Source organism: Bicyclus anynana, chromosome 17 (assembly GCF_947172395.1).
Source record: "Bicyclus anynana chromosome 17, ilBicAnyn1.1, whole genome shotgun sequence".
NCBI classification, from domain to species: Eukaryota; Metazoa; Arthropoda; class Insecta; order Lepidoptera; family Nymphalidae; genus Bicyclus; species Bicyclus anynana.
In genome coordinates, this window is record NC_069099.1 from 6,897,216 (window position 1) to 6,920,033 (window position 22,818).

A 22,818-nucleotide genomic window follows, 5' to 3' on the forward strand; every position below is an offset into this window, starting at 1 on the left:
TATTTCTTCCAATAATATCTTAATTAACAATTATTTTAAATTTTTTTTCATATAAGTAGGTATATTTGGGCATGGTATTTTGCTTTGAAACTTATTGTTGGATGTTTGGGCGCTCAAATATAATTTGTCCACACACGCGCGGTCACTCTCGACTTTTGTTTAAATGTCAAGTTTGTTTGATTTATTATGAAAATGTTACGCGGTTCACATTATTGTGTAGAAAGATTAATGCAACATGTCATTCGTGAAAATTCATGAAAGTCCACAGTAGACAAAATAAATTTTAGCTGGTGAGAGGCTTCGGCCGCGGCTAGTCGTAGTAGCTATCAGCAAAAACGTACCGCCAAGCGACTTAGCGATCCAGTATCGAAAGGGGTGTGGATTCATCCTCCTCCTAATACGTTAGTCCGCTTCCATATTAGTTTGCATTACCGCTCATCATAAGGTGAGATTGTAGTCAAGGGCTAAGGATCAAGGGCTTGTAAATAATAAAAAAATAAAAAACATTTACTAGCAGATGCCTCGCGGTTCCACCCGTGTAATTTTCGTTCTGGCATGAATACGGTTATGAATACACTCACTGAATAATGTGATTTTCTATTAGTAAATGAATTTTAAAAATCAGTTAAGTAGATCCAGAGATTAACCCTACAACATGAACTCACAAACTTTACCTATCTATCTATCTTCTATATCTTCTATACTTATAATAAAACTGGTCGAATTATATACATTTTCGTAATCTGAGATTTTACTTATACCATTTGTAACACCAAACGTTACCGTGGCATAGAGTACTACTAGCGCCATCTAGAATCTATACTTATAATACGAATTCTGTACATTTTGTACATTCTCTACATTGAAGATATTTTGAAAATTTTTGTTGGAGGGCATTTTATAATCAATACTGAAGCTAAAAATATTTTCAAAAATTTTTAAAATTCAAACTCTAAAGTGGTGGAATAGGGCTCGAAAGTTTACATTGATTTCCACGCGGATAAAGTCGCGGGTGTCCGCTAGTTTATAATATTAGTATAGACAAAGTAAAAATTAAACTATAAATAGAGTAATACATGTCAAGGAAATATAATTCCCAACCGTAAAATGAGCCGCAAAATATAGGCTGCGAAATGTCGGCTTGTTAGGTAATTTTAACCTCCAATGTGTCATCTGAAATGAGCCATTTACGTACACAACAGGAAATGCTCGTACATTATTCCCGTACTTTGCATTTTATTTTATTGGATTTCCCACAGAAATCAACTGGAACATATTATATTTAATATATTAAAATACAATTTTATTTCATAACTAGCTGACGCCGCGCGGTTTTTGTTCCCGTAGGAATACGGGAATAATATATCCTTCATCGATAAAAGAGCTATCTAACACTGAAAGAATTTTTAAATCGGACTAGTAGTTTCTGAGATTAGCGCGTTCAAGCAAACAAACAAACAAACACATACAAACTCTTCAGCTAGGTATATAATATTAGTATAGACTACTTCCGCGACGTCCGCAACTGACGGCCGCGTGGCGCATTGGGTAGAGACCCTGCTTTCTGCATCCACGGCCGTGGGTTCGATTCCCACAACTGGAAAATATTCGTGTGATGAACATGGGTGTTTTCCAGTGTCTGTGTGTATTTATACATTATATAAGTATTTATATGTAGTATATAAATGTATATAAATATTATAATATCAACTATCTTAGTACCCATAACACAAGCTGCTCTGTAGATATGCTTACTTTGGGGCTAGATAGTGATGTGTATTGTTTAAGTATATTTATTTATTTAACTTCAACAAACAAAACATACATAACTTGGCCACATTCAAATTTAATTTTACACTACTGAATTTAGATAATGTAATGTTAAATAAACATTAGCTGAATACTTATATAGCATAGCTATATCATTCTCATTAATGTCAGCCATTGACGATCAAGTAATCTCACATGCATGAACGTCCGATAAAATTGATCGTATGTTGGTCGCGATGTGCTTGACATCATGCCAATCTATCATGCATGCAAAACCTATCACGCTCCTCTATTGCAGGTTTAGATTGGCAATTGTTTAGAAAATATAAAACAGAACGGAGTTATAGTCGGATTATGACTCATTAATGTTTTAATTATAATTATATTCGTGACTTAATTCTAAAATCTGTTCGTATTACCTAGATGTTAGTGATAATCACCCAACCGACGCTTTACTTTCCGCGAAAAATGGGTTATACTCGTATAACACCACCAACAACAATCCGACAATAGGGATGATGACAGTTTTTTTAAATTGTATATAAAATAAGAGTATGCTAATAGTAAAGCAATTTCGTAAAAGTAACAGGGTATCTGCGATCATTACTTTCGGAGCTACAGGGATTTAAAGGGTCAGATTTGCGGCGCTGTCGCGGATCCCTGAAAAACGCCCCGTACAAAATGGTACGAATTAATGACGTCTTAGGTACATAATGATCGTTAGATTTGTATATTCGTTCAAACAAAATTACTAATATCTTTGTTATGTTGCGTTTATGTATATTGAAAAATGTCATATTTAATGTAAGGAAGCTGAAACTGTATAATTTTCATCTAATTAGGATAAAATTTGATTTTGAAATTTTGTAATCTTATTTATTTTCCAAATATCCAGACAATCCTTGCTTTTAATGTATAAATTAGTTAACATTGACCTTATTTACCCGAATGTATCATAAAAATCAATATTTTCAAACCTAGTCACCATCCCCATTCCGACTGACAATTCCAATTTGAAAATCTTGACTTTTCGGTTTGAAATAGACCAATGACGTTGGTCCGGTTACCCTATTCTGTAACGATGTTTTTTTTTTTTAATTCTGTAAATATAGAGTATCGAATTCATCTCACATAACTAATTTGATTTTGAGATAAAGACTAGTTCTCTGAGAAGAATTGCACTGTCGATTTCTAAAAATAGTTCTAGAATGATGCAACTGAAGCCGTATTGTTTGACCAATAAAACATTTACTGTTATATAAAACAGAACATTTAAAATAGAATAATATATTTAGGACAGCACACAAGGTATCGCAATTGCTAATTAGCTGTCCAGTAATTTGCACATATGTATGCAGCCCTTTGTGGAGAACGTAACAATGCCCAAGTCACGTTCTTTGATGGTGCTATGCTGTAATTAATTTTACATACAAAACACCCCTTACCAAAGGATTAATATATCCTAAATTCCTAAATAATATTATACTCGTAATTAATGCAAATGGTATTTTCTTGTGATTGTGATACCGCAGCAATGTTAACTGAAGCACAGAAATCATATGAAACATAGCTCACGATGGTATGTCATCAACCCATATTCGGCTCACTGCTGAGCTCGAGTCTCCTCTCAGAATGAGAGGGGTAAGGCCAATAGCCCACCACGCTGGCCCAATGTGGATTGGCAGACTTCACACACGCAGAGAATTAAGAAAATTCTCTGGTATGCAGGTTTCCTCACGATATTTTCCTTCACCGATTGAGACACGTGATATTTAATTTCTTAAAAGGCACACACCTCCAACTGTTCACAGTTGGAGGTGCATGCCCCGGACCGGATTCGAACCCACACCCTCCGGAAGCGGAGGCAGAGATCATATCCACTGGGCTGTCACGGCTCTCACGATGGTATGTACATAATTGAAAATTCTTTCTTCAATTTCGATGTTATCTTTTTTTTTTTAATTTGAGGTTAGCAATGAGTCTCAAGGTAGTCAGAGCGTTTTTGTATTAAACAAAATTAAACGTAAGGAAATTAAAATATTTTCTGAAAAGTCTTTAAACAGTGCGTTTTGCCAGTGGTGACCTATGGTTCAGAGATTTGGTCACAGAATACAAATGTACAAGACTTGGTCGCTAACTTTAGGCCTCATAAGGCGGCTCAGAGTCACACAGCGAGCGGTGGAACGAGCTATGCTGATAATTATGATAATTGCAACTCAGACATACCTACAATATTATTAATAGTACAGTTCGTTTCATGTAAGATGCGGGTGACAATTCGTTGCACTCTTGAAAGTTTGAAGCAATTCACGATAATAATACGTATTATGACCGTCATACAGGCGACTGTCACCGTACCCATGATATCTGAAAAACACTTTACTTTGCTTTTATTATGTGTGACTAGCGGACGCCCGCGACTTCGTCCGCGTGGAATTTAGTTTTTCACAAATCCCTCGGGAACCATGGATTTTTATAAGATAAAAAGTAGCCTATGTCTTAATCCATGCTATAATATCTCTACAATACCAAATTTCAGCTAATTCGGTTAAGTAGTCGAGGCGTGAAAGAGTAACAAACATTCATATCATTAAAATCATCAGTTTTCACAAATCTCGGTAAACCGTGGATTTTTCCGGGATTAAAAGTAGCCTATGTGTTAATCCAGAGTAAAATCCATTTCTATTGCAAATTTAGGCAAATTGTTTCAGTAGTAGCGGCGTTAAAGAGTAACAAATATCCAAACATACATCCAAACATACATCCCAACATCCATACAAACTTTTACTTTTATAACATTAGTAGGAGTATGATTATAATTTTATGTATTCAAACATAATAATTTGCAAAAATAAGAGTGTAGACTATACAAATTTGCGTTAAAACTATTTTATATTCAGTACAACATGTTCTGCTTTAAAATTCTCAAACATCTAAATTCAAAAGCGTTACACTGCGCATAAAGTTACGTTAAGTTCGACCGAAGCGATGTCGCAAGTTGTGAAACTTCTCAACATCCGATGCAATATCAATAGTTATTGTTCCTAAATTGTTCCTTGCGTCCAATATGTCACTGCTTGTGTTGGTTTTTGGAACAAAGTAATGGGGATGATGACTAGGTTTGAATATATTGATTTTTTTGATACATTCCGGTAAATAAAGTCAATGTTAACTAATATATACATAAAAAGCAAAGATTGTCTGGATATTTGCAAAATAAATGAGATTATAAAATTTCAAAATCTATTAAATAAATTCATACAGTTTTAGCTTCCTTACATTAAATGTGACATTTTTTAATACATGAACTATAAACATAAACGCACAAATAAGTTTTGTTTGAGCGAACATACAAATCTAAGGATCATTATATTACCTACCACGTCATTAGTTCGTGCCGTTTTGTATGGGGCGTTTTTCAGGGATCCGTTGCAGCGCCGCAAATCTGACCCTTTAAATCCCTGTAGCTCCGAAAGTAATGATCGCAGATACCCTGTTCCTTTTACAAAATTGCTTTACTATTAGCATACTCTTAATTTATATACAATTTAAAAAACTGTCATCATCCCTATTGTGTAATGAAACACAGGCTTTTGAAAGACAATGCATACTATCTACTTCACTACTTCTTAAAAAAGAATTATCATTTTGTTTTGATAACTCTGCAAATAGGAAAAAGATTTTATAGGAGGAATCCGACATTTCTCCCATAAAACCTTTTTCCCTTAAGCACAGTGATGCGTTCAAGTTTGCGTTCCGAATTATGCCAATCACATGGTGCGCAGTTCGAAAATCCGTCATTTAGATGAAATATGTTATTTTAGATGATCTCATTCGCAACGAAAAATCACTGCCAAATAAAATCATTGTTTTTAATATTTTACTGTCAGTCTCTCCGTTTTAACTCCTGAATCATTAAAAGGATTTTTATACAGTTTTTACTTTCTATTTTAGATTAAACAGCAACATAATATAAGTTAACAATGAACAAACGCAGTAGTCGTCTCCTCCTCCTCTAGAGAAAATTCCTCTTGATTTCTCCAGGTCATCAAAAAACGGGACTATCCTGGAAGAATATCCTTCTTAACAAAAAAAGGACTTTTCAAAATCGGTCCATAAATGACGGAAATACGAACATAAAATATAACATACATACAGCCGAATGTAGAACCTCCTCCTTTTTAGAAGTCGGTTAAAAAATAGAATGATTTATGTTTTATGAAATAGAGTTTTAAGTTAGTCTACCTAACGCAGGCTGGCAGTCTATAAAGGTCAATCTGTAATTTACAACCGGCACTGTAATTATACCCATATTGAGGAAATCTCAAATTATAATGTTCCCTATATTTGTAAAATTAGCATGAAAATATTACCGGCCTTCTCCATTGTACTAATTCTCTTTGTGCTGTAAGGATCGGTTTAATGAACTCATACTTCAAAGTCCCGCGAGAGGTCAATAGGCACTCCAGAGGATCCTTCGCTTTGTATGAAAATGGGTGGCTCGTAGTCATTTGCAACTTTGGAATTTTATACAACCTTTCAGTGCCCATTATAAAATGGAAATTCTTCGCCGTGAAGCCTACATTTTGGCACATTTTAAAAGGGGATTTTAACGTTTTAAATTTCGAACTATTTTGTTAATAATGAAGTACGACATTTTAGGTCTTTAATAGTTGTAATATTAACACATCTCCTCCGTGACGCAGTGTTGTGCGCGGTGCATTTACAAGACGGAGGTCCTGGGTTGGATCCCTGGCTGGGCCTATTAAGGTTTTCTTGATTGGCCTGGTGGGAGGCGTCAGCCGTGGCTAGTTACCACCCTACCGGCAAAGACGTACCACCAAACTACTTAGCGTTGTACGATGTCGTGTAGAAACCGAAAGGGGTGTGAATTTTCATCCTACTCTTAACAAGTTAGCCCGCTTCCATCTTAGATAGCGTCATCACTTACCATCAGGTGAGATTATGATTTAAACTGACCTTTAAACTGATCGCATTGAGCAAATTGAGAAGGTAGCACATACGATGTTATTTTGTGCTTTTTAGTATTGTAAAAACATTTTTATAATTTTGAAGTCGATTGTATTTTTTATTATTTTTTTTTTTGCAAATACGAACGTATTTACTAACGGTAGAAAATGACATAGTTTCTATATTTTTGAGTCGGTTGTTGTTTGTCACGGCCTCTACACAATAAGTGTTGATTACATTACGAGTGATCGATAGATCCGACGTGACATGAAAGTTTTAGGGTATTATAGCGGTGAAAGATGGATTGGGAGTTACATTTTTTTCAAGCTTAGCTCTTTAGTAGGTAGGCTCTTGGTTTTTATGGTCATATCTTTAATTTTGTTACGTTATACGTTTCTGAGACTTGGTCGCTAACTATGTACTTTTACGATGGCTTAGAGTGTGTGTGTGAGTGTTCGATAGATATAGAGCTATGCTCAGAGTATCACTGCGTCATTGAATCAGGAAAGAAATCTGTAGAAGAACTAAATTTACTGGCATAGGTCTATAATTGACTACTTTATCTATAATATATATACGTGCATAAGTTGGCGAACTGTCTGCCTTAATAAAATGAGGTACGTCTGCCTATCGCAAGCTTTTAGATCAGGCGCTCTGGGAAGATGAGCGTGCATAATATGAGGACCAAGTCGAAGGCAAAAGATCAGGGGCCGATCTCCAACCCGCTAGACGGGCTGCTATATAATCATCCATGGCGGAGTGTTCTCATAATGCAGCCATTCGCCAAAAGTGGAGGAGTATTGCACAAAATGCGTCGCTCATCGCTGAAACCACGAAGAGTGAACGATTAAGAAGAAGAAGAAGAATATGAGGACTCCATTTTGTTCACAGTTTTGAAGCAGATTTCCTATGATTATTTTTATTTTGCAATATTAAGTATTCTATAGTATAAGTAAAGTTTTTCGTAATATTTTCACAAATCGTGCCAAGTTTCATTTGAATTCAGCCAGTATTTTTTTTTTTTTTAATTAATTTTTTCTTGATATTAACTTTTTGATTTAATTAGCTTTAATTATAAAAAAAACAATTCATAATAAAACATGCAATAAAATTGTTGCTAAGCTTATACCTATTTAGTACATTTACTTAATACTAGCGGACGCCCGCGACTTCGTCCGCGTGGAATTCAGTTTTACACAAATCCCGCTGGAACCATAGACTTTTCCGGTGCTTATGTGTTAATCCAGAGTAAAATCTATTTCCATTCCAAATTTCAGCCAAATCGCTTCAGTAGCTGCAGCGTAAAAGAGGAACAAACATGCTTACACACTTACACACAAACTTTCGCCTATATAACATTATAATGTGATTGGGGTATAAAAAAATTGGACCAACAAGTTTCCTGGCAACATCCAGAATCATAGTCTGCATGCTTTTGTGAGTTCAAAGCCGTGTCGTCCTCATATTATGCATACTTAACTCCTCAGAGCGCCTGGTCTATCTCGTTCTATATATCTACTCGTACTGCCTTTATAACATTTGACATCTGGAGTGACATTTAGCACAGCGCAGCGCGTCGCGTCACACAGATGCACCTGTGATCTATCGGGGCGGGCGCGGGAGAAAATGAAACGTCAAAATTGTCAGCTTATTTTTCAGACGCAAACGTTTTTGGAAACCCACGCTGAATTCGTACTATTCGTAGTTGCTCACGTAAATCGGTGCAATTTTTTCAGCCGACCGCCCGGTTAAAAGTTCGATCTGTAGGTATTTTTTTTACGATATTCTATGAGTGTTTAATTTTAAGTGTGCAGATAAAACATGGTAGATCGCATGGTTACCTTAATCAGCCGATAGACGTCCACTGCTGGACATAGGCCTCTTGCATGGACCTCCAAGCACAACGATCTCGAGGCGCCAGTATCCAGCGGCTCCCTGCAACCCACTTGATATCCTCGGTCCACCTAGTGGGGGGTCGCCCAACACTGCGCTTTCCAGTGCGGGGTCGCCATTCCAGCACCTTGGGACCCCAACGTCCATCGACTCTTAGAACTATGTGGCCCGCTCATTGCCACTTCAGCTTCTCGATTTGCTGAGCTATGTCAGTGACTTTGGTTCGTCTGCGGATCTCCTCATTCCTGATTCGATCACGCCGAGAAACTTCAAGCAATCGCATGGTTATGAAGAGAATATTATGAGAAATAAATATTGTGATAATTTTTGATAGAGTGAAAAAAGTCAAGCCGCCAGGGAAATTGAGCATTCAACGAATACTCTCTTCGAAAAACAACAAAACAATGTATTTAAAACATATCATTACAGTTATAACACGTATCTTATTTAAAACTGCGTTATATGTAAAACACACTTTTATTGCAAGTCCTAGTTGACTACAATGCAAACACAGCAGTTCCTTTTTTGCTAATAATAGTGTGTTAAAACATCACATAATCCAGATTTATGAGCGAAAAACCTGGGGCTAAAGTGGGTCAATTAAGTGGTTGGCGGTTTCGGATAAGCAAAACGACTTTCCGGGAGCTTAGCGTCCGTAAAAGTCAACACGTGTGTTAATTTGAGGATTACAGGGTGGACCCTTGTACAAATAGAATGGCATGACGTTGCAACTTCAATATGAGACCCCAAATACCTCGTAATCTATACCATGCTCGTTATGTTAGATTGTGGTAGTAGTAAGCAAAAGAATCCCCCTTTTATTACAGTTTATTATACCTAGGGAAAATTATAATAGAGTCGTGATATGACCTCTGCCTCCGATTTCGGAGGGTGTGGGTTCGAATCTGGTCCGGGGCATGCACCTCAAACTTTTCAGTTGTGTGTATTTTAAAAAATTAAATACCACGTGTCTCAAACGGTAAAGGAATAACTTCGTGAGGAATTCTGCATACCTACCAGATAATTTTCTTAATTTTCTGCGTGTGTCAGAGTCTGCCAATCCAATCAAACCCCTTTCATTTTGAGACGAGACTCGAACTCAGCATTGAGCCGAATATAGGTTGATATTGATGATGATAGGGAAAATGCGAACCTTTCTTATTTACATCAGCACGAAAAAGAGTTTAATTAACCATTTGTATCTATGCATGTGTATCAACTTTTTTACATATTCCACCGATCTTTGTAAAAATATAGTGACATTGAGTTGCAACTTTGTTATAAGACCCCAAATGCCTACTAATCTACACCATGCTCCGTTATATGGTAGTATATATATATGGTATATATATGGTAGTAGTAGATAAGGAAAATAATGCCTCATTCATTATGGTTATTTACTCAGAAAATTAGAGACCTTTGCTTTTTTACCCCATCACGAAAAAGGGTTATTATCTATTTATGACTTTCTGCAAATAATTATCCTGGGCAATATAATTTACTTCAAATGCGAAAAAAATATAACATAAAATGAGTTTAATAAAGTTATCTTTCACTACACAGGACTCCTTAGATATAAATAACTAGCTGACGCCGCGCGGTTTTACCCGCGTGGGGATAATATATATCCTATAGTCTTCCTTGATAAATGGGCTATCTAACACAGAAATAATTTTTCAAATCGGACCAGTAGTTCCTGAGATTAGCGCGTTCAAACAAACAAGAAACAACCCAAGTGATGATGATTTTGTTTCTATCTCACAATTAAGTTAAAACCTGCCTTACGTAACCGTTTCAGTTACCTAAAAACAGAAAATATTTACATTGGAATTTGTAAAATGGCCTATTTATTACGTATTCGTGTTAGTTATACTTGCTCTGTAATTAGAATACACTTCAATAACGGCGCCGACCAAAATCAGTGGGAATAGAATTAAACAAACCCACGGGACATGTTCCATGCTAGTTGTACTAACCTCTCATTAGCATAATCACTTTATTTGAATGTTTCATTTGCTTTGAAATAAATAATTTGTAATCAAAAATATATTTATTAGCTAAGTTAAATGTAATCCGATTCTATGTCCCATGTAATTGAATCGTACTGATATTACAAATTGAAGAATAAGTTAGTTTGTTTGTTATTATTTATTTTTGGTTCAACTTTAAAGTGATACGATGAGGACGAAAATCCACACCCCTTTCGGTTTCTACACGACATCGTACACGATACGTCTTTGTCGGTAGGGTGGTAACGAGCCACGGCCGAAACCTCCCGGGCCAACAGAGAATCGAACCCAGGACCTCCGTCTTATAAATCCACAGCAAACGGCCACGCCACGGAGGCCGTCAAAAAATCGTATTAGAAACTTCGTTTAATATTATGGGGGGGTAGAAGAGGAATCTTCAACCCTCCATAATATTAAACGGCTTAATCAATTAACATAAAACTACTAAAACACATTTTAACTATCTAGAATACATTACAACGAAACGGCTGAAGAAAGTCCTTTTTTTTTAAGTTTGTAATAAATACTGATGAATTTAATTTATTAGAATGATAAGCTAAATACGAAATCTGTGAAAGGTGACGTTTCGGGTATCAAAAGCCATAATACAAATCGTATAGTACAAGAGCTGGTGGAAGTTAGAATTTCGTCATTTTATAAAAGCTAAAAGTTGACTGGAAATAATAATATTAAGTAAAATTAATCGTATGTACGATACGAGTCAGTAAAATGACATTTCAGTGCATTTGCACTTGTAATTTTACCGACTGGAATTAATAATCCTACTAATATTATAAACGCGAAAGTTTGTATGGATGTTTGGATGTATGTTTGGATGTTTGTTACTCTTTAGCGCCGCTACTACTGAAACGAATTTGCTGGAAATGGATTTTACTCTGGATTAACACATGAGCTCCTTTTTATCCCGAAAAATCCATGATTTCCCGAGATTTGCAAAAACTGACTACTCTTGCATGCCTCGACTACTGAACCGAATTAGCTGAAATTTGGTATTGAGATGTATTATAACATGGATTAACACATAGGCTACTTTTTATCCCCGAATAATCTATGGTTCCTGAGGGATTTGTGAAAAACTAAATACCACGCGGACGAAGTTGCGGGCGTCCGCTAGTGCACTATAACTAAAACTTGGTTTGTGTTGGCTTTAAAAGGTAGCATGTAACTAAAGTGTAACTGTTTCAAATAAAACGTAATTTTTTCATATTTTCTTTGAGATAATATTATTAGAAATTAAATTCAGTACGAAAAATTAAACTAAGTGTCGACAACTGACGAAATGATTCTTATTAGTAAAAAAAAGAATTTTTCAAATCGGTTCAGGCGTCTTCGAGTAATCGGTTAGCATACATAAAAAAAAGATTCCGACGAATTGATAACCTCCTCCTTTTTCGGAAGTCGGTTAAAGAGCTCGGAATACTAAATTGGTTTGAGGTACTCAACAACGTGCAAGGTATAGTCCCTAATATTCATACGCTGCGCTCGAGAAAATTTCCCTCCCCTACTAAATTAATCCCAAAGAAAATATAAAAAAAATGCTTTATATTCGTTGATTCATCGTCTAGATTCTAAACATTCAAATAAGTTTATTTACCCATGATAAGAGCGTGCTGACAAACTTTTAACTTTCACAATGACGAAGGTTTTGGTGTCACACGCTCTTAGACCTAGCTATTTAATTTCAACGCTACCAAATAAACAGAGATTTCCCTACTCATTTATTAATATTAATTAATTTGATACGGTCCTGCGCCCAGAGCTAATTTTCTTTGTAATATAAGCAACAGAATTTAATTAACTTGTTGGGGCTTCAAAGCCTGCCAAAGGTCAATAGGCCCTTATAAGGGCCTCTTTTCATGTTAAAGGGGTAACTTCAGACTCATTTCTAGCCAGCCTAATGGTTACTTTACACTATAGGGTGAGCCTACCCTCAGGTGTAGACTGTAGTTTGATAGTTTAAGGACGTATTAAAATCTCAAAATGCGATCTTTTGAGATTTTAATACGTCCCTAAACTATCAAATACTTTAACCGACTTTAAAAATGGATAATCTAAAATCTAATTTAATACTCTTTATTTGTACACCACAATAAACAAAAGCAAGATAAGTAAATTTCTCGAAATTTTACGTTAATTAAATGCATATTTTTATTATTCGTTGGTTGGATGCAAGGTGCTCCTGGATAGGGGTCTTCGTCAAGGCAAGTTCTATAACAAAATCATCTAGTAAGCCTTACTCAATCCTAGGTTCTACACCTGATTGGACTTTATCAATGGATACGAATGAGAAACATTATAAAATACCAGCGGATGTCGCTATTTTGAGATCTAGACCAGACATTTTCCTTTTGTCCAAACAAACTAAGTGAATAGTACTTGTAGAGCTTACTGAGCCCTGGGAGACTAACATTCAAGACAACAGAAAGACTACACAAGTGAATAAAAACTGAATAAATATTATGACCTAACAAATGAACTAACTAAAAATGGCTATGTAGTTATTCTGTACGCAATAGAAGTAGTTGCTAGAAGATTACCAAAATCTCTACAACTTGCTTAAAGACCTTGGCCTCTCTAGAAGTGCAGCTAGTTCTATATTAGAACGAATCACGTGTTTCAAACGGTGAAGGAAAAACAACGTGAGGAAAACTGCATACCAGAGAATTTTCTTGATTCTCTGCGTGTTTGAATTCTGCCAATCCGCATTGAGGCTCAACAGTGTGCCGAATATGGGTTGTATTGATGATCATGATTAATCTACACATTAAGTATATTTTATGTATCGTTTGTGAAACTCGACAGCTCAACAGCGAGCAATGGAGAGAAGCATGCTACATATAAGGAAAATCCAAAAGATAAGAAGTCATGAAATACGAAAAAAGACAAAATTGACAGATGTATTACACCAAGCTCTGAAACTAAAATGGAGCTGGGCCGGCCATGTAGCGAGATGTTCAGACCAGCGTTGGACTCTTAAAAGCACGAAATGGACTGTTCAACAAGGAAAAAGAAACGTGGGCAGACCACAGAAGCGATGGTCAGATGACATAATCTCGATAGCAGGGAAAAGCTGGATTAAAATAGCGCAGGAAAGAGATGAATGGAAGAAATTGGAGGAGGCCTATACCCTATCAAAGGGATTCCTATAATAAAAAATAAAACAAAATTAACACAAATATTAAACATTATTTAGTATTTCTAACATAGTTTAAGTTAAAAACTTTAATTATGTTATGATGTTAATTAGGTTTAAGGTTTATGGGAAATAAAGAGGCTTTATTATTATTATTATATTATATATTATTGTGAAACTCGAAACAGTGTAAGTCACCAGAAAATCGGACTAACAGCCACGATTCGGATTTACATAAACTCGACGCCGGCGTTGCTTCAGCTTGTCTCTATTAGCATAACTATAAATGCTATTATGTGTGAAATTATCACTTTGACCGCGAGTTTCAGCTTCCCCCAGGCCCTTTTCTAAGGGGATTGGAATATTCATCGGTTGGATCCGAGTTAAGTCATCGTGACAAAGAATTGGGTCTCTGTTAAATGTAATATGGGATTTGAAATGGATTTAAAGAAAGTTGCTACCTTCTTTATCCAATACTCGTACCTAGGTACTACGTGAGGTTTTTAAAATTTAGTACTTTAACTATTACAATTATTATTTTGGTATACATAATTCAAATTCAAGTTAATTTATTAAAGCTTAAAAAATACAAATACAAAAAACACAGCCGAACGTAGAACCTCCTCCTTTATGGAAGTCGGTTAAAAATAAGTTACACCGATGTTTTAATTAAAATCTATATATTTTGTGTTACATTTGCCGAATCATACATAATATGTACAAAAATTATCTATTTTACCTACGAAACTTTATAGTTAAAGAGTAGAAAACGAATGTCTATGTACTTTGAAAATAATTGTTATTGGGGCGCTTAAAGATCAGAAAACATGAAAAACGTATTTATGAAATTATTTCCACTAATCTCAGAAACTACTTTACATAACATGTTTTAATTCAGATTTGGTTAATTTATTTTAATTACAGATTATAGATAATTATAGATTTAAGAACAAAAGTTATTTAAAAAACAGAATTTTGTTGAACAAAGGCTTAAGCATCCAGTAGCCTAAAAAAAATTTGGTAACTTTGTCCGCATGGCATTGAATTTTTTTCTTAAAACTTTTTTCCGAAGTTCGATCGATAGGTAACAGACAACCATTCGTTATACTCGTATATAATTTAATATACTTTATTATATTTCTAACTAATCAATGTCATGAGTGCCAAAAGTTACCAACAGTTTTTAAACTATCACTAAAACAGATGTTGGTGTTGTTTGAATTGGCTCTATTTTGCATAAACACGCTCAATTTTCAGTAAAATGGGTAAGGCTGACTACACACTGAGAGAGGTATTTAGGTAAGAGATACGAGAGAGTTGTATTATCTGTTTATTAATCTTTAACAGGTAAAAATAAACTATAGGTTATAAATTCAATTATAGGTTTAAAATTAAACCTAATAAAAGTGATGACAAATTTATATAAAACTAGTGAAAGCCTGCGACCCTAACGTACCATTTGTCCATACTTTTAAACTTCTCTTGAAGCTCAAGTAGTACTTAATTAGTCTACCCGCAAAATTGCATGAAAATTGGTCTACTAAGTTTTTACCGATGCCTGGTGATGAAGTCTAGACTGTTAAAAGTATGCCAGCTTAAGCCTTACGTTAATAGGTTCCCATAGGTGAGAGGTTTTCAATTATATGTACTTGCACAATCAAAGCGTGTGATCTGTACCTTACCTAATTAATATTTTTTGGTTATGAAATTATTAACTACACTCTCGATCAAGTCCTCAATGTTTTCTTTCAATACGCTGTCACTTAAAACCCCCATGAAGTATATTTGCAGACATTCGGTTAGTCTTCCCCCTTTCACATCCCACAACTTTTAAAAGGCTCAACCGATTTTCATCAAACATGTTTCAGAACACTTGCACATAAGTCACCTTTAATACGAATTCCATTAAACTCAAATCGCTTCATCCGTTCAGAAGCTATGGTGACACAGACAGATAGACTGACAGACACGACAAACTATTATTCCCCTTGGTGTATAATCACCCTTACCGTAACTACGCAGTGAGCACAGCATAACGATATTAAAACATATTCGCATGAAAGTCAATTGTAAATAATTAATTCAGATCATTCCTCTGTTTTATTGGAGAATTCAATTTTCATAGCTCTTTTCGTATTTACTATTCATCATATCGGAATTATTATTTCCAGTACAAATTCCAATAAATATTTCGAGTGATTCGCTTGGAAAATTGTATATTAAGCAGGTATATGTATATTATATATGAATTTTTACTTTAAACTAGCTGAATCAAGTGGACTTACCCGCGTTACAAAATCCGGTCTTCAGAGCCATATATTATATTACTAGCGGACGCCCGCGAATTCGTTCGCGTGGAATTTAGTTTTTCAGAAATCCCGCGGGAACCATGGATTTTTCCGGGATGAAAAGTATATGTTAATCAGGAGCAAAATCTGTTTCGGTTTTTAATTTCAACCAAATCGCTTTAGTAGTCTTGACTTCCTGATTGAGGTTTTCTTAATTGGTCCAGGTGCGGCTGGTGGGATGGGTGTATATTTTCATCCTACGCCTAACAAATTAGCCCGCTTCCATCTTAGATAGATTGCATCATCTCTTAGCATCGGGTGAAATTGCAGTCAAGGGCAAACTTCTAAAGAATGAAAAAAAATCAGACGTATAGAAGAAAGTATACGTCTGATTTTTTTTATTCTTTAGAACATACTGTGTGTTCAAAACAAAAAAAATATTCAAAACTCCCACTAGGGAGTTTTGAATATTTTTATACTTTTACTATCGCGTTGACGTAAACGCGAATGTATATGGAATTGAAACAGTTGTGCAGTAGTGCCACTAGATGGCGCAGTTTCAACTTAGAAATTCGCGTTTACGTTAACGCGATAGTAACAGTAACAAACTGCCACTAGGCCCTCTGATTGCACGCGAACGATGTCATATTGTGCAATAAGTTAATCCGAATACAATTATTCCAATATTTCGCAACGGTGAAGCTGTCGCATAAAATTATGTCATCCGAGATTCCTCTGAAATACCCATTTATGTCACTTCAGCGATTATTTGGTAAAATTCAGTTTTTCTGTTTTCGTAAACCTTGCGAATTCTTAGTTTGAACGAATTCATAAATTCTTGATTTATTTAATGTCAGTCACTGACGATCAAGTAATATCACATGCCTGCAGCGCTAACCGCTTGACGTCCAATAAAACTGATCGTGTGTTGGTCCCGATGTGCATGACATCATGTCAATCGCGACCAACACACAATCAATTTTATCGGCTATCAAGCCGTTTACTTGATCGTCAGTGGCTGACAACGATGTGCGTACAAATTTGAGAAAGATAATGCACGCCATTGACGATCGATTCTCACGTTTCTGAATGAACGATGTGCGTACAAGATTATTTGATTTCAAACCAAGAGTACCGTATATAATCTTAAAGAAAATCAAGAACATTCCTCGGAAAAGACGTACGCTCTTACGTCAGAGAAACGATAGTAATACCTACTTTCTCACTGGCCTAGCACCTAAATCGTTGATTCTAAATCTGCACCCAACTCACTCTTCCTAAGAGACCGTTATATTAGCCTAAGCTTTCGACGTTAATTCTAATCAAACCTAGAAATATAATGTGCGCCTCATAGGTGCCCGCGAAACATATAAATTTCCTTTTTTTTAATCAATCTGCGTACAAGGATCATTTGATTTCATAGCAAGAATGCCGTAGATAAAGAAATTTTAGTACATTCTTCGCATTCTCACGTCAGAGGAACGTTAGTAATATCTACTTTTCACAAGCCTAGCACTTAGGTCGGTGATCCTAAAATCTGCACCAAAATTGCTCTCCCAGGAGACCGTTATATGAGTCTACGGTTGAAAAGCTACATTATGAAAATTGCCTTTGCTACGTAAACTGTTATTATGTTCAAAGTCGGTGTTCCAGCAAACACATTCAGGGAGTTAAATGTTTAATTTTTTTTTCTTCTTGTTATAAAACTTTATCTGTAACTTAAAAACATATATTAGTTTTATTTATCTTCTTCATCAGTCAGTGATGAGTCAGTTCCGAGACTTGGTCGCTAACTATGGGCCTCATAAGAAGGCTCAGTCACACAGCGGGCGATGGAGCGAGCTATATTACGAGTATCTCTGCGTGATCGAATCAGAAATGAGGAGATCCGCAGAAGAACCAAAGTCACTTAGCGAGCTGCGAAGCTGAAGTGGCAATGGGCGGGGCACATAGTTCGAAGAGCCGATGGACGTTGGGGTCCCAAAGTGCTGGAATGGCGACCCCGCACTAGTAAGCGCAGTGTTGGCCGACCCCCCACCAGGTGGACTGACGATGTCAAGCGAGTCGCAGGGGAGCAGGTGGCTTTGGGGGCCAGTGGCAACGGGTTCCGTGAAATTTTATTTTTTATTTTTTACAAGTTAACCCTTCATTACAATTTCACCTGATGGTAAGTGACAATACAATCTAAGATGGAAACGGGCTAACTTGATAGGAGGAGGATGAAAGTCCACACCCCTTTCGGTTTCTACACGACATCGTACCGGAACGCTAACTCGCTTGGCGGTACGTCTTTGTTGGTAGGTTGGTAAATAGCCACGGGCAAAGCCTCCCACCAGCCAGACCTGGACCAATTAAGAAAACCTTAATCGGCCCAGCTGGGGATCGAACCCAGGACCTCTGTCTTGTAAATCCACCGCGCATACCGCGCCACGAAGGCCGTCGAATACTTATTAATTCACAAACATTAAATTTTGCCGTATATATTGAAAAAACATTGTATATATATTATAAGGAGAAATCGCTTACAAAGCAAATAATACGCTACAATGTATAGATATCCGCTCAACAAAAACACTCTTGTATATTTTTCTTGTTTGTTTAAAGGTATCGATATCAAAAGAACAAATAAATAAAACATTTTCCGCTTGTTATGTTAAAGATCTTCGCTCATTAGAGCCATTGGACACACAAACATCAGCCTTGTTAGATTCGTTATAATGTAGATTTAGTTACTGAAAGTAGATACTGAAATCGCTCAGCAAATTAAAAAAATATCTACTTGTGTTTACAAAAACGCATATCTGCGAAAACATTACTACTTTAAAAATAATAGTCAGTGTCAAACTGAGTCAATCTAATATTTACACTATAATTTTGGGAATGCCTTTCGATTTTTTTAATTTGCTGGGTGATTTTAATCTCTACTCTCTGTAGCGAAACCTTATAGATACATCTCCCTATATCAACTCCCAAGCTTTATTGGATCATTTACTCTCAAGTTCACGCATAAACGTTTTATTCGTATTACGTTGACTACGCATTTTCAACGCATTGGTTCAAGTGTAGACAAGGTGTTTCCCGCAAGTAATTCACATATAGGACGATATGATTTATAAGAAATTTATATTATTATAGAAAACATAATGTAGACTTCAAACGTGACGTATACACGTTAACGATGCGAAGTTCACTTGTTCAAGTGACATTTACAGACACATACTGCTGAATCCCCTAACCAACTGCTGATAACTGATAGATGGATGAAGGTGCGATGCTCTAATAAGCGATAACCCTTACTCAGTTTCAAGTGTTGCGAAAATTCTGTTAGACTTTAATTTCTAAAATAACGACACTCACTGTTTATTCTGAACTTTTGAAGGACCATTCAAAAGGTGTTTTTAATTCAAAGAAAAGTTTGCATTTCCAGTTGCATGTCGTCCGCAATACGACATACGACATGCGATGAATGCTCGAAAAAATTCGAGGATGGAAAAACTTTTACTTTAAAATCCAATATTTAATAGATCCCAGATCCATCATTATCATCATATCAGCCGATGGACGTTCACTGCAGGACATAGGCCTTCACTGTAGGGACTTCTAAGCATCACGATACTGAGCCACCTGCATCCAACGAATCCCTGCGACTCGCTTGATGTCGTCAGTCCAACTGGTGGGGGGTCGACAAACATTGAGATTACTCGTGCGAAGTCGCCGAACTATGTGCCCCATTCTTTGCCACTTCAGCTTCGCAACTCGTTGAGCTATGTCAGTGACTTTGGTTCTTCTGCGGATTTTCTCATTATTGATTCGATCACGCAGAGATACTCCTAACATAGCTAACAATATTATATTAATACACACTCTGCAATTCTCACTACAAGAAAATTGAGAAACAGGATGAAAACTTTGCCCCAAACAGCCGACGCTGAGGTAGTGAGTGTTATGCATTAGTCCCGCCATATAAGTTAGCCTAATGGCTCATTCCAAATGATTTATTGAACACGCCCTCTACAAGTACCTACTTAGGAGTACTAACATTAACGAGGCAATATTTTTTTATGAAACAAGGGCAATTTAAGACACAAATAAACTGACATTTATTTAGTTAACCTCAAAAAGTTCAACGAAATGCAAAAAATGTCATAACTTTAGATCAGTAAATTTACAAGCCTTCCTTTGATCGACTTAGTAGCAGAAACATGGTTATCTACATTACACACTAAATAATTTGAAATTGCGTTTATGTTACGCGAGCCGTGAGAGCCCAGTGGATATGACCTATGCCTCCATTTCCAGAGGGTGTGGGTTCGAATCCGGTCCGGGGCATGCACCTCCAACTTTTCAGTTTTAAGAAATTAAATATCACATGTCTCAAACGGTGAACGAAAAACATCGTGAGGAAACCTGCATACCAGAGAATTTTCTTAATTCTCTGCGTGTGTGAAGTCTACCAATCCGCATTGGGCCAGCGTGGTGAACTATTGTCCTAGCCCATCTCATTCTGAGAGGAGGTTAATAATGACGATGAACCTAATTTTTTGTAAAAAAAAAAAAGCAACTTACTAACTAAACTTTTTTCTCAAAGATAACAACTTAAGACTTCCTAAAATTAAAATTCTTAAAATTCAATAGCGAAAACTCATCACGAATTATAGAAAACCGTTTGACGTACATTGATATTAACGTACAAAGATAAAATTTGGCAGGGAGGTAGTTTATACTTTGTATACGTCCGCTAAAAACAGATTTTGTGACAGGGCTAAGTAAGTCCGGGCGTCCGCTAGTAACTTACAAAAATATAACAATTTAGCACTCCCACATCTAGAAAATTGTTAGATAAAAACACTGCACATTTTTAAAAACCCATAAAAACTACAACTTAATTAAAGTGTAGGACGGGAATACTGCAAATGGCAGAGGCTGAAATTAAGTGGTCGGCGGTTACGGATAAGGGGAATTACTTCCCGAGTAGTGGGCGCGTAAAGTCAGCGCTGTGCGCATGTTTTTTATTTTGAGGTCACATTATGAGAAGCGACTTTGTGACAGAATGTGCTGGGAAAAAAATAACAGCGAAATTCACCGTAACGTAAACTTTTGGCTTTGAAAGTTTCACTCTTGAAAACGACTGGGTGAGTTTTAATTTGTTTATTGGGACGTGGGCTTTTATTGTTACCAGCATTTTGTTGCTTACGAATACAGTCGGTAATAAAACAGTCTATAATTTATGTATTGAACAATGGGTATTGCCAACCAATTACAAATATGACAACTTAGTCGCTCTTCACTACATAGTATAAAACAAAGTCGCTTTCTCTGTCCCTATGTATACTTAAATCTTTTAAACGTTTTGCGGTTTTTTTTAATAGATAGAGTGATTGAAGAGGAAGGTTTATATGTATGACTAGTGGACCCGGTCAAGCTTCGCTTTGACTTACCTATGTGCACTTCTTCCCTATCCCTACTCTACACTACTCTACCCCTACCATACCCTACCCCTTGACTCTTAAACGTTTGTATAGGAAATAGAAAAGGGTTGTTTTTATGGTTTTCCCGGCAATTATTCTAATTTTTCTCACCTTTTAAACCTTCCCTATACCTCCACGAACATTTGAAGACCAAGATAAGATAAATCCGTTCAGCCGTTCTCGAGTTTTAGCGAGACTAACGAACAGCAATTCATTTTTATATATATATAGATAACATCCATGGTTCCCGCGGGATTTGTGAAGTGTGTGAGTAGTTTCCGTTTCCGTAAGAATACTGGGATAAAAATAGCCTATAGCACTCGGGGATAGTGTAGTTTCACAATAGTCAAAGAATATTTCAAATCGGTTCAATAGTTTTAGAGCCTAATCAATGCAAACAAACAAACAATCAATTATTTCCTCTTAATCATATTAGTATAGACTACATAATCATCATCAGTATCAAACGATGGACGTCCACAGCTGGACATAGGCCTATTGTGAGTACTTTCAAACAACACGAGTCGCCAGCAGCCAGTGGTTCCTTGTAACTTAGTAATGACCAACCTGGCTGCCCATCGTTTTTTTTTTATTATTTAGGAGGATGACCACACTCCTTTCGGTTTCTACACGGCATCGTACCGGAACTCTAAATCGCTTGGCGATACGTCTTTGTCGGCAGGGTGGTAAAGCCTCCCACCAGCCAGACCTGGACAAATAAAGAAAATCTCAATCAGCCCAGCCGGGGATCGAACCCAGGACCTCCGTCTTGTAAATCCACCGATACCACTGCGCTACGGAGGCCGTCAAAATTTTAATGAAATTACAATATTACTGGGTCAAACCTAGTAATATGAATAACACAAATCAACTTACATCATAATTTTTCAGCAAAAAAATGTGGACTCAATTGAGTAACAATATAAAATTAAACGAAGATAAATTAAAGTGAATCGTTTTAGAAATATTAAACAAATTGTAGTCATATTGTTCAGATGAAACAAAGGTATTTCCTTTAGAATAACCGTCGCTAACGATGGCAGTTTAAATTACGTTAGTACATTAGTCTTTCTTTTCAGCAAATGCTTAATGGTAGCAAAAACTGATGGCACAAGATTTTCAAAAGTTTTTGTATAGTGTTTCGTGCAGTCTGACTAGAAATATAAAAATGGAACCAGCCTCCGTGGCGCAGTTTGCGGTGGATTTACAAGAAAGAAAGAAAGAAAGAAAGAAAGAAAATTATTTTATTTGGACACACACACACA